This window comes from Mastomys coucha, unplaced genomic scaffold (genome assembly GCF_008632895.1).
Source record: "Mastomys coucha isolate ucsf_1 unplaced genomic scaffold, UCSF_Mcou_1 pScaffold13, whole genome shotgun sequence".
In the NCBI taxonomy this organism is placed as follows: Eukaryota; Metazoa; Chordata; class Mammalia; order Rodentia; family Muridae; genus Mastomys; species Mastomys coucha.
Genome location: NW_022196895.1, coordinates 69,093,872 through 69,102,978, shown reverse-complemented (window position 1 = coordinate 69,102,978; position 9,107 = coordinate 69,093,872). Strand labels below are relative to the sequence as shown.

The 9,107-nt window shown below is 43.3% G+C and overlaps 2 long non-coding RNA genes across 2 annotated transcripts in view; both read left to right on the top strand.

Annotated features, from left to right (window-relative positions):
• The first annotated feature begins 597 nt into the window (after positions 1 to 597).
• On the top strand, positions 598 to 1,812 carry LOC116087332. Its single transcript, XR_004117370.1, has 3 exons — positions 598 to 693; positions 813 to 882; positions 1,729 to 1,812. It is a non-coding gene; the product is annotated as an uncharacterized LOC116087332 (long non-coding RNA).
• Positions 1,813 to 4,388: 2,576 nt separating this feature from the next.
• LOC116087333 overlaps positions 4,389 to 9,107 on the top strand; it is a 40,753-nt gene continuing 36,034 nt past the window's right edge. The window contains exon 1 of the long non-coding RNA XR_004117372.1: positions 4,389 to 4,464. This is a non-coding gene — a long non-coding RNA (uncharacterized LOC116087333). The remainder of the gene's footprint in view (positions 4,465 to 9,107) is intronic.

The window sequence follows — 9,107 nt, the reverse complement described above, 5'->3', positions numbered from 1 at the left end:
ACTCACTCTGTAGACCAGGCTGGCCTAGAACTCAGAAATCCGCCTGCCTCTGCCTCCTAAGTGCTGGGGTTAAAGGGGTGCGCCACCACTGCCCAGCTGGTTTTAGTTGTTTTTATCTTAGTTTCTGTGCCAATCAAGAGCAGCAAAAGCAGTTTTCTGTGTGATTAGAAATTCTATTGTCCATTTAGGAAAAAAAAAGGTTTTATGTTATCTTGTATATTATGGTTTTTAAAGATGAATTATTAGTTTTTACATCTTAAAATGATGTTATATATTCCAATTTTATTACTCTGATTTAAAATTCTATCTTAAGCATGTTCGCCTTGAGAAATTATAGAGAATTATGGCTGGGGAAGAGTTTTTAAAAAAACTTCTAAAGGGTAAATTTGAAGAAGCTAGCTGTAAAGGGGGGAGGGTTATCAGTTTCTTTTTAAAATTCGAGCTGATTATGTGCAGTTGGAAAGTAGGTCCCTGGACAGAGTTCTTTGATCATGTTAAGTCCCATGGGGACGGCTCCTTCTTTGATTTTCCTCAAAATACTCTGCCAGTGTAGACACTCTCTGAAATGCTTTTCCCTCTTGTTATATTTAGATTCTGCATTATTTTTCCTTCTGGACTTTAAACTCCTTAAGAGAAAGGTGCATTTGATTCATCTCCAGTCTGTGTTGGATTGTTGTACTTTGAAAGTACTTGGTAAGTGGCTAAATTGTCAGGAGCTGAACGCTGCGGATAGGGTAACTCTAGAGTGCTGAATGAGGGCGGTGAGGGCCCATGGTGTGGAGTTTATGATCTAGATTCTCACCTGCTGACAGGATGACCTCCAGACTCCATGTTTTAATCATCTGGAAATTGCATGCTGATACTGACTTCATGGTGGGGAAGGTAAGACAATGCTCATGGAAGAACTCATTCATTATCTGACACGAAACAAGCTTCAGGTCACGAATGACTTTAAGGCCCTTCCCCCACTTATAAAACTTGCAAAGCATTTCCATCTCCCCTCAAATTCTCATCAGTTCTAGAGGTATTATCTTCCATTCTTCCGAGTTTGAAGTTTGAATGTCTTGGCTTTCAAAGCTAAGCTTAGGTATCTGTGATATTATGCGATGCTAGACTAGGCGAGAATAGTTAAGATTGCTGTGGTCTCGTGCCCATGCACTAATCTAGTGCGACTGTACTTGGGAGTGTGCAGGTGGGCCTGGACTTAAAATGGAATTGAACTGTCTCTATGCAGAAGTGGGAAGTGGACACTGAGTAGGTCTCAGCAGAACCAGGAATGGATAAGAGGAGGGGTGCAAGAAGGACAGGAAGAATTACTAGGCGTGTTTTAGGAGAGGAGACAGGAAAGGAAGGGTGAGGGAAGTAGACACCGCATCTCATGATGCCAGGCTCCATGCCAGGGCTTTGCTTGGTGTTCTCAATAATCACACAATAGCTTTGGCTACTGGTAATTTTATAGAAAGGAAATGGTTCATGTTGATAAGTACGCTGTCCCATCTATTTGTTAAGACTCATGAAGAAGACCAAGTAATGGCCCCCATAGGCTCATAGCTTTGAATGCTTAGTCATCAGGGAGAGGCACTATTTGAGAAGGATTGGGAAGTGTGGCCTTGTTGGAGAAGGTGTGGCCTTGTTTAAGGAAATGTTTCACTGGGTTAGGCCTTGAAGTTTCAAAATCTCAGGGCAAACCAAGTCTCTCTCACTTTCTGCCTGCTGTCTATGTTTCAGGATGTGGCTTTCAGCTACTTCTCCAGCACCAAGCCTGCTTGCCACCATGCTTCTTATGATGATAACAGGTTCACCTCTAAAGCGGTAGGCAGGCCCTTCGTTAAGTGTTTTCTTTTATAAGACTTTCCTTGCTGCCTTTTCACAGCAGTAGGACAGGGTCTAAGACAGACGTTGGTACCAGGGACTGGGGCATTGCTGGGACAGGCTGGTACCAGGGACTGGGGCATCGCTGGGACAGGCTGGACTGTGCTTCCTTTTGGAAGAATATGGAAGACTTTGACACTTTGGACTAGGAAAACAGTTGAATGCTTTAACGGGCATAAATGGTCCATCCTGGCAGGACCATAGAAGACAATGGTGCTAAAGTGTAGCAGTAATCGTAGCTATACCACTTTGTGCTCCTGGCAGACTGAGAGCTTCCAGCCACTTGCCTGGGAACTCTTTGGATTTGTGAATGGAAGACACACACACACACACACACACACACACACACACACACACACACACATTCGCCAGTTAATTTTACCTGGGAATCCTTCCCATATTCAGTCACCAAACCCAGACACTATTGTGGATACCAGTGAGTGCTGGCTGACAGAAGCCTGATACAGCTGTCCCCTGAGGGGCTCTGACAGTATCCAACTAATACAGAAGTAGAGGCTCATAGCCATTCATTGGACTGAGCACAGGGTCCCAATGAAGGAGCTAGAGAAAGGACCCAAGGAGCTGAAGGGTTTGCAGCCCCTTAGGAGGAACAACAATATGAACTAACTAGTACCCACAGAGCTCCCAGGGACTAAACCACCAACCAAAGAGTACACATGGTGGGACTAATGGCTCCAACAGCATGTGTATAGCAGAGGATGGCCTCGTCAGTCATCAATGGGAGGAGAGACCCTTGGTTCTGTGAAGGGTCTATGCCCCAGTGTAGGGGAATACTAGGGCCAGGAAGTGGGAGAGAATGGGTTGGTGAGCAGGGGGAGACGGGAGAGAATAAGGGTTTTTTTTGGAGGGGAAACTGAGATGGGATATCATTTGAAATGTAAATAAAGAAAATATCTAATAAAAAAAACAATGCCTCGGCTAGTTCATAGGCTGGGCATTCCTAAACCTTCCCCTGCTACCCGAGGCCCAATTGGGGAAGTGGCCAGTGGCCACCCACCTGAACTCTCACATGACTGGTTGAAATCTGATCTGTCTCCCACCACCGCTTCATGGCGACCCTCTGCCTTCTTTTTCCTAGTTCCTAGCCCTCACAAATCTAAAAGCCCTGATCCATCTCCCTTTGTCTAGACACTGGGCCCTGGCATCTTTATTGATCTATCAAAAAAAAAATTAAGGACAAGGACCTTCAGCATTTGAACATGGAGATTCCTGATTAAATCTAAGCATTAGAACCAACCCCCAACACTGAAGACAGTTTGAACACTTGGGACCTAGCCCACGAGAAAGACATATGTTGCAGCCAACAAGGCTATAAGACATCAGATATCTGAAGAGTGCTTTAATATTAGACGTTAAGCCACAGAGCTCAGAGTTTGTCCTGCTGTGTGTCTTTGGTTTTGCGTTGGTCCAGGATTTCCTCAGTATGCTCCTTTTCCTCCCTTTTGGGATGGTGATTGGTAATATATACTCTGTATCATTCATTGTGTGTTGAAAGTATGTGATCTGCCTTTAGTTTTGATTTTTTTTGGGGGGGGGAATGACCGTTAAGAGATTGTCATGAGTTCCAGAAGAGAACTTGGGACCATCCATGATAGACTATGGGGACTTCTGAAGTTAGACTGAATAAATTTTGGCATTATGATACGGCTACAAGCCCATGGAGGCCAGGGTATGGAAATCTGTGGTTTGAATAAGAATGGTCCTCAGAGGTTTATTTATTTGAATGCAAAGTCATCAGAGATTGGCACTATTTGGGAAGGATTTGGAGGTGTGGCCTTGTTGGGGGAAGCATGCCAACCTGGGGGTGGGCTTTGAGGTTTCAAAAGCCTGTTCTAGGCCCAGCTTCTTATTTCCTGGCTGCTGTCTGACTCTGAGGATGTAAATCTCTCAGCTCTTTCTCTAGTACCGTGTCTGTCTGCCTTCTGCCATGATCATAATGGACTCACTCATCTTTGAAACTTTTTGCCTTCTGAAACATTTTAAGCAATGGTGGTTCTTCTTGTCATGAACAATTCAGGGAAGGTAGATAAGAAGGTTTTGGGAGACGTACTCTGTCAGCCCTTGAAGCTGGGCTGGGAGCTTGGGTTCCTCTCAAAAGCAGTGGAAATACATTTGATGATTTCAGTTTGTTTGGGGAAGGAAACTCATGATGACACAACTAGGTAAGAAGGGAGATTTATCCCCCTGCTGGGAACTGCTCCACATACCTTTGACCTTCAAGAGTCCACTTAAGTTTCCTCCAGTCCTGGTATGTTTACCGGATTGTGCTTTTTCGCCAAGGAGAACAGAGGAAGGTAGCGTCTCAGCCTCTACTGAGCTACACTTGAACTTAGGAACAGAATTATGAAAGGGGAGTTTTTCTCTTGCTGCTGGCAGAACCGGAGTAGAGAAGGGTATGCTAACATGTCCAGCAAGATTGAACAATTGTTCCCAGGTTAGCATTATAAGCATTCATTTTGAATTTTTTTCCTTTCTTTCTCATTCCAGTTTTAGGCCCTTAGGTCATGTACTAACTTCAGGGCTGGGACCGTTTGAGCTCACCATCAATTTTCTCACTGTTGGGGAATAGAGGTGAGTCATTGACACTGTTACGTTATGGCCCATAATACATTTAATATGGAATGGAATTACAGGACGGGGCCTGATGAGGCTGTCCACTGCCTCGCCTCCCACAGGATGTTTATATTTAACGAGTGCTCTACCTCATCATTTGTCTTTGAGCAGCTTCATAGCCAGCCCCGTTGTGCAAGCATCACGGCTGCCTGCCTAATTATCTCGGCTGCACCTTGGCTCCATCCACCTGCCCCTTTCACACTATCCACCTACTGTGTAGTCGATCCCTTGGCACTGGATCCTGCGCTGCCAAGGAGACCCCGGGGAACATTTTAAGTAGGGAAAAGTTGTTGACAATGTGCCTGTCTTTCCCATGCTCACTCCTGACTACCCAGGGATGCCAAACAACAACCAGAGGAGATTAGCAAATTCTTGGTCAACTTCTGCCCTATCAAAACTTACTACTTTTTGAATGCTCATTATATGGTATTGTTTTAATCAATTTAATAACAAATCAATTTAATAATAAATTGATTAAAACAACCCCAATTTCCACTAATCAAGAAGTGATCTATTGCCCTGATCATCCAAGGTAACACAATGCAAACCCCGTTACTCCACCATTCCTTGCAAACCCCGTTACTCCACCATTCCTTGCAAACCCCATTACTCCACCATTCCTCCTTACTCAGAAGAGAGCACAGTACAGAGCCTTTATTTCCCCTTCTTCCAGAGACTCCCTATAGCTTCAGATTTGGTAAATCTGGAGTAAGGTTGATGTATCTGGATAAGGCTTCAGCTACTTATCGTGTACTATTCTGAATAAGAATTTTTTTTTTCTGATTTGTAAAGCATATCCATCTACTGTTGATTATTTTTGGTTTCTTTTTTTTTTTATTTTAGATATTTTCTTTATTTACATGCGAATTTCTCCATTCCCAGTTTCCCCTCCAAAAGACAAAGAAACAAACAAAAACAACAAAAACAAACCCCTGTTGCCTCCCCCTGCCCCATGCCTGCCACCCCGCCCTCTCCTACTTTCTGGCCCTGGCATTCCCCTACACTGGGGCTCAGAACCTTCACAGGGCCGAGGTCCTCTCCTCCTATTGATGATCGATTTTGCAATCCTCTGCCATACACATGCTGCCTGAACAATCAGACCCCTCCCTGTGCAGTCCTTGGTTGGTGGTTGAGTCCCTGGGAGCTCCGAGGGTTCAAATTAAAAATCAAATAACATTGGTTAAAAACAATATGAAAGTTATTATCATTTCAATTGATTTTAATTCTTTCCCATTATAACAATGATAAAGTTTGATTAAAGCTAATATATTTAAAAAAAAAAAAGAATTTTTTTTTCTACAATTGTCATGATGCCATGAAGTCACACTGTGGAACCTAGAGTACCCACCAACCATATGTGGCAGCTTAAATGTATATGCACCAGCACATACATGTGTACTTATCCACAGGAACACACACACACACACACACACACACACACACACACACACACGCACAGAGGGGAGTGTTGCTCTCACTCTACTGTGCATGCTTTTGGTTTATAGAGCGCTTTTGAGTTCATCGACTGGTATGCTGCTCATTCTCATGAGAAGAGTGGAGCAGGCAAAGTAACATTATTTCTGCCCGAGAGTGTGGTGACGTGGACATTCATTAAGAGCATCATAGTAACATAAATAATTAAGCAGCCATAAAAAGGATGTACTAGAGCAGCAGCGGTTCACAACCTTTCTAAGGCTAGGACCCTTTAATACAATTCACCACGGTGTGGTGACTCCCAACCATAAAATTATTTTGCTGCTCCTTCATAACTGTAATTTCCTACTGTTATGAATTACAATATAAATACCTGACATGCAGGATGTCGGATATCCAACCCCCGTGAAAGGGTCATTTGACCCCCATAGGGGTTGTGACCCACAGGTTGAGAACTGATGTACTAATGGTATAGTAGACCTGCTGATTTGGAAGGATTATTTTAAGGCAGTATTGCCTGGGAAAAGCAATCATGGAATACGCGGGCAGTAACGTGTGTCTATGGATATGGAGAATGTGGAAGAGGAAAAAAAATGACTTGTATGCATGGTCGGTCTGATAACAGGTTTTCAGTTACATAAACTCTTTTGTGTTTGTGTTTAATAATAGAGATGATAAAAAGAATGGGCACAGTTTACTAGCCTACTGGTAAGTCAAGTCTGTCTTAGTGAAATAAAGGCAAACACAGAAACCACTTTATGTACAATACGTTTATTGCTACATTTTCATAGCAGCTTCCTAATACTTTACCGGGGGATTAGTTAGGCTTGATTTGATGGCATATCATAAACTCATTCAATTGCTTAAGAAAACAGGGAATAACGTGTTAAGTAGCCGTGCTAGAATGTCATGCATAAGGAGTAGAACCTGGACCTAGGATGTCTCACCCAACTTTCGGTGAGCAGAGCTAGCAGTCAAGAGCCCAGAGAGCATTAGCACTTTGGTTCTGTCACCAGGGGCCTGTGTCCTCATTGTCACCAGGGGCCTGTGTCCTCACTGCTGGTGCAGGGAAGATGATAGAGAGCATCTCTAAGAACTGCTGACATTGTTGAAGGAGCTAATAATCTCAGAGCATGGCATCCGGCACTGGCCCACAGTGGATCTGCTTCTTCTCTGGATCCCTCACTGGTATGCAGCGAGTGCACTAGAGAGATGTAAATACTGCCTCTGCTGCTTTAAATTTTAGCAGGCCCAACTCAATATAAAGAAAATAGTGTGCGTGTGATAGAGGACTGAAAAGGAGGAAATTGGGAAAGACACTTTGGGGAGTCCTTCTTAGTGAAATAAAGGCAAACATAGAAACCACTTTATGTACAATACGTTTATTGCTACATTTTCATAGCAGCTTCCTAGTACTTTACCGGGGGATTAGTTAGGCTTGCAGTTAAATATCTATTTGATGGCATATCATAAACTCATTCAATTGCTTAAGAAAACAGGGAATAACGTGTTAAGTAGCCGTGCTAGAATGCCACGCATAAGTATGGAATTGAAAAGGATGTGTTTTATGATTATATTAAAATTCTTGCATGGAAATGACTAGAATGTTATAAATATATAATAAGGAAAAAGAATATACATTTGTCTTTCTGTAGGGGGCGCATGTTCATGTGGGCACTCTTGCATGTGCAGGCATGTGTCTGTGTAGGTCAGATGTTGACACTAGCCATCTTCCCTGCTCCCTCTGCGTCTTATTTTTGAGATAGGTTTCTCATTAAGCCTGGAATTCAGTTCTTCAAGGAAGCTTCCTGGGCGGGGAGCTCCAGGGATCTTCTTGCTTTCCTCCAAGCACCACAGTGCTTCCACACTGAGCCTTGACTTGAGTTCTGTGACTCTGAACACAGGTCCTTGTGCGTGCACTTCAGGCAGGCGCTTTGCCGGGTGGGATACATCCTCAGCCGCTGTCACATGATTTTGTATCAAGCACCCGGAGGCTGATGGGAGATGAAGACTCGCTTCTCTGTGGCCGTCAAATATTGGCAGCTCTGTGGTGGGCAGGCCTACCCTGATGGATGTGTCAGTCCCATGGAAGCTGGAGATGCTGCACTGGGCTCTGTGTCTTCTTCATCAGCCACTACGTCTCTGGAATGTGTGTGTGCAGGAGACATCCATCTGTTTAAGGGAAGGTTTGCCTAGATTTGTGTAGTGACCGGGCAAGGAGTGGAGCAAGCAGAAAGAAGATGCGTAACTATTTAACACCCCTTTTCTTTCCTGCCCAATAGAGCGCCAGTGTGAGCCATTTACAATCTCCTCACCGGCGCCAGCCGTCTAAATGACCTGTCCAGGTCCTGGGTTAGAAGATCATGAAGATAGTTAGTTGTTCTGTTTCTATTTTAAAATTTTTATCTTTTTATATTAGCCTGAACAGGTAAGAGGCTTCCTTATGTTTGCGGACACATTTCATTTTGGTTGATCCCCAGCCTCTCCAGTGCCTTCGGCATCTCCCTAAGCCCCTTTCCATGGTGTACCTTTTACCACCAGCATCCCTTCTATCATTTTAATATCTCATATGTTCTACTGCCTTCCCCACCTTCCCCCTTAAGCCACATCTGTTCGTTCCCTTTCTTGTGGACCTTTTCAGTCACTCACGTGCTTCCTGTGTTTAATCAATTTTCTATGGCAGACTTTTCAATTACATGGATTTGAGCTATCTGTGGCTTCATGGATGAGGTTCAATTTATCTCAAAGCTCTCAGCACATCCTTCCCTTTTACATCCAGGTAGCATGTCACTGTAAAGGAAAATACTCCTGTTTGTGTATAGTTATCAGCCAGGTGCCTAATGTATGACATACAGGAAACGTACATATTCATTTCTAGGAAATAGTTTATTGCTAATGGTATTTAAATATTCCCTTTTACAGGCAACCATAGTCAATTCATACCTTTTCTTTTAAAAAGGCATTCACATTTTCTCTATGCCATGCAAGTATCCCAGTTCAGATTAATCAGATCACTACTTCCTAGTCTCTTTTCATTCCAATTTATTTTCGGTTCACTGACATGATTCAGCTCCTTAGACAACCGTTCTAACTATACAATTATTGCTATTATACTGACTAATATTATTACAGCTTCTCATTGTTTTTTTTTTTGTATCTTTTTTTTT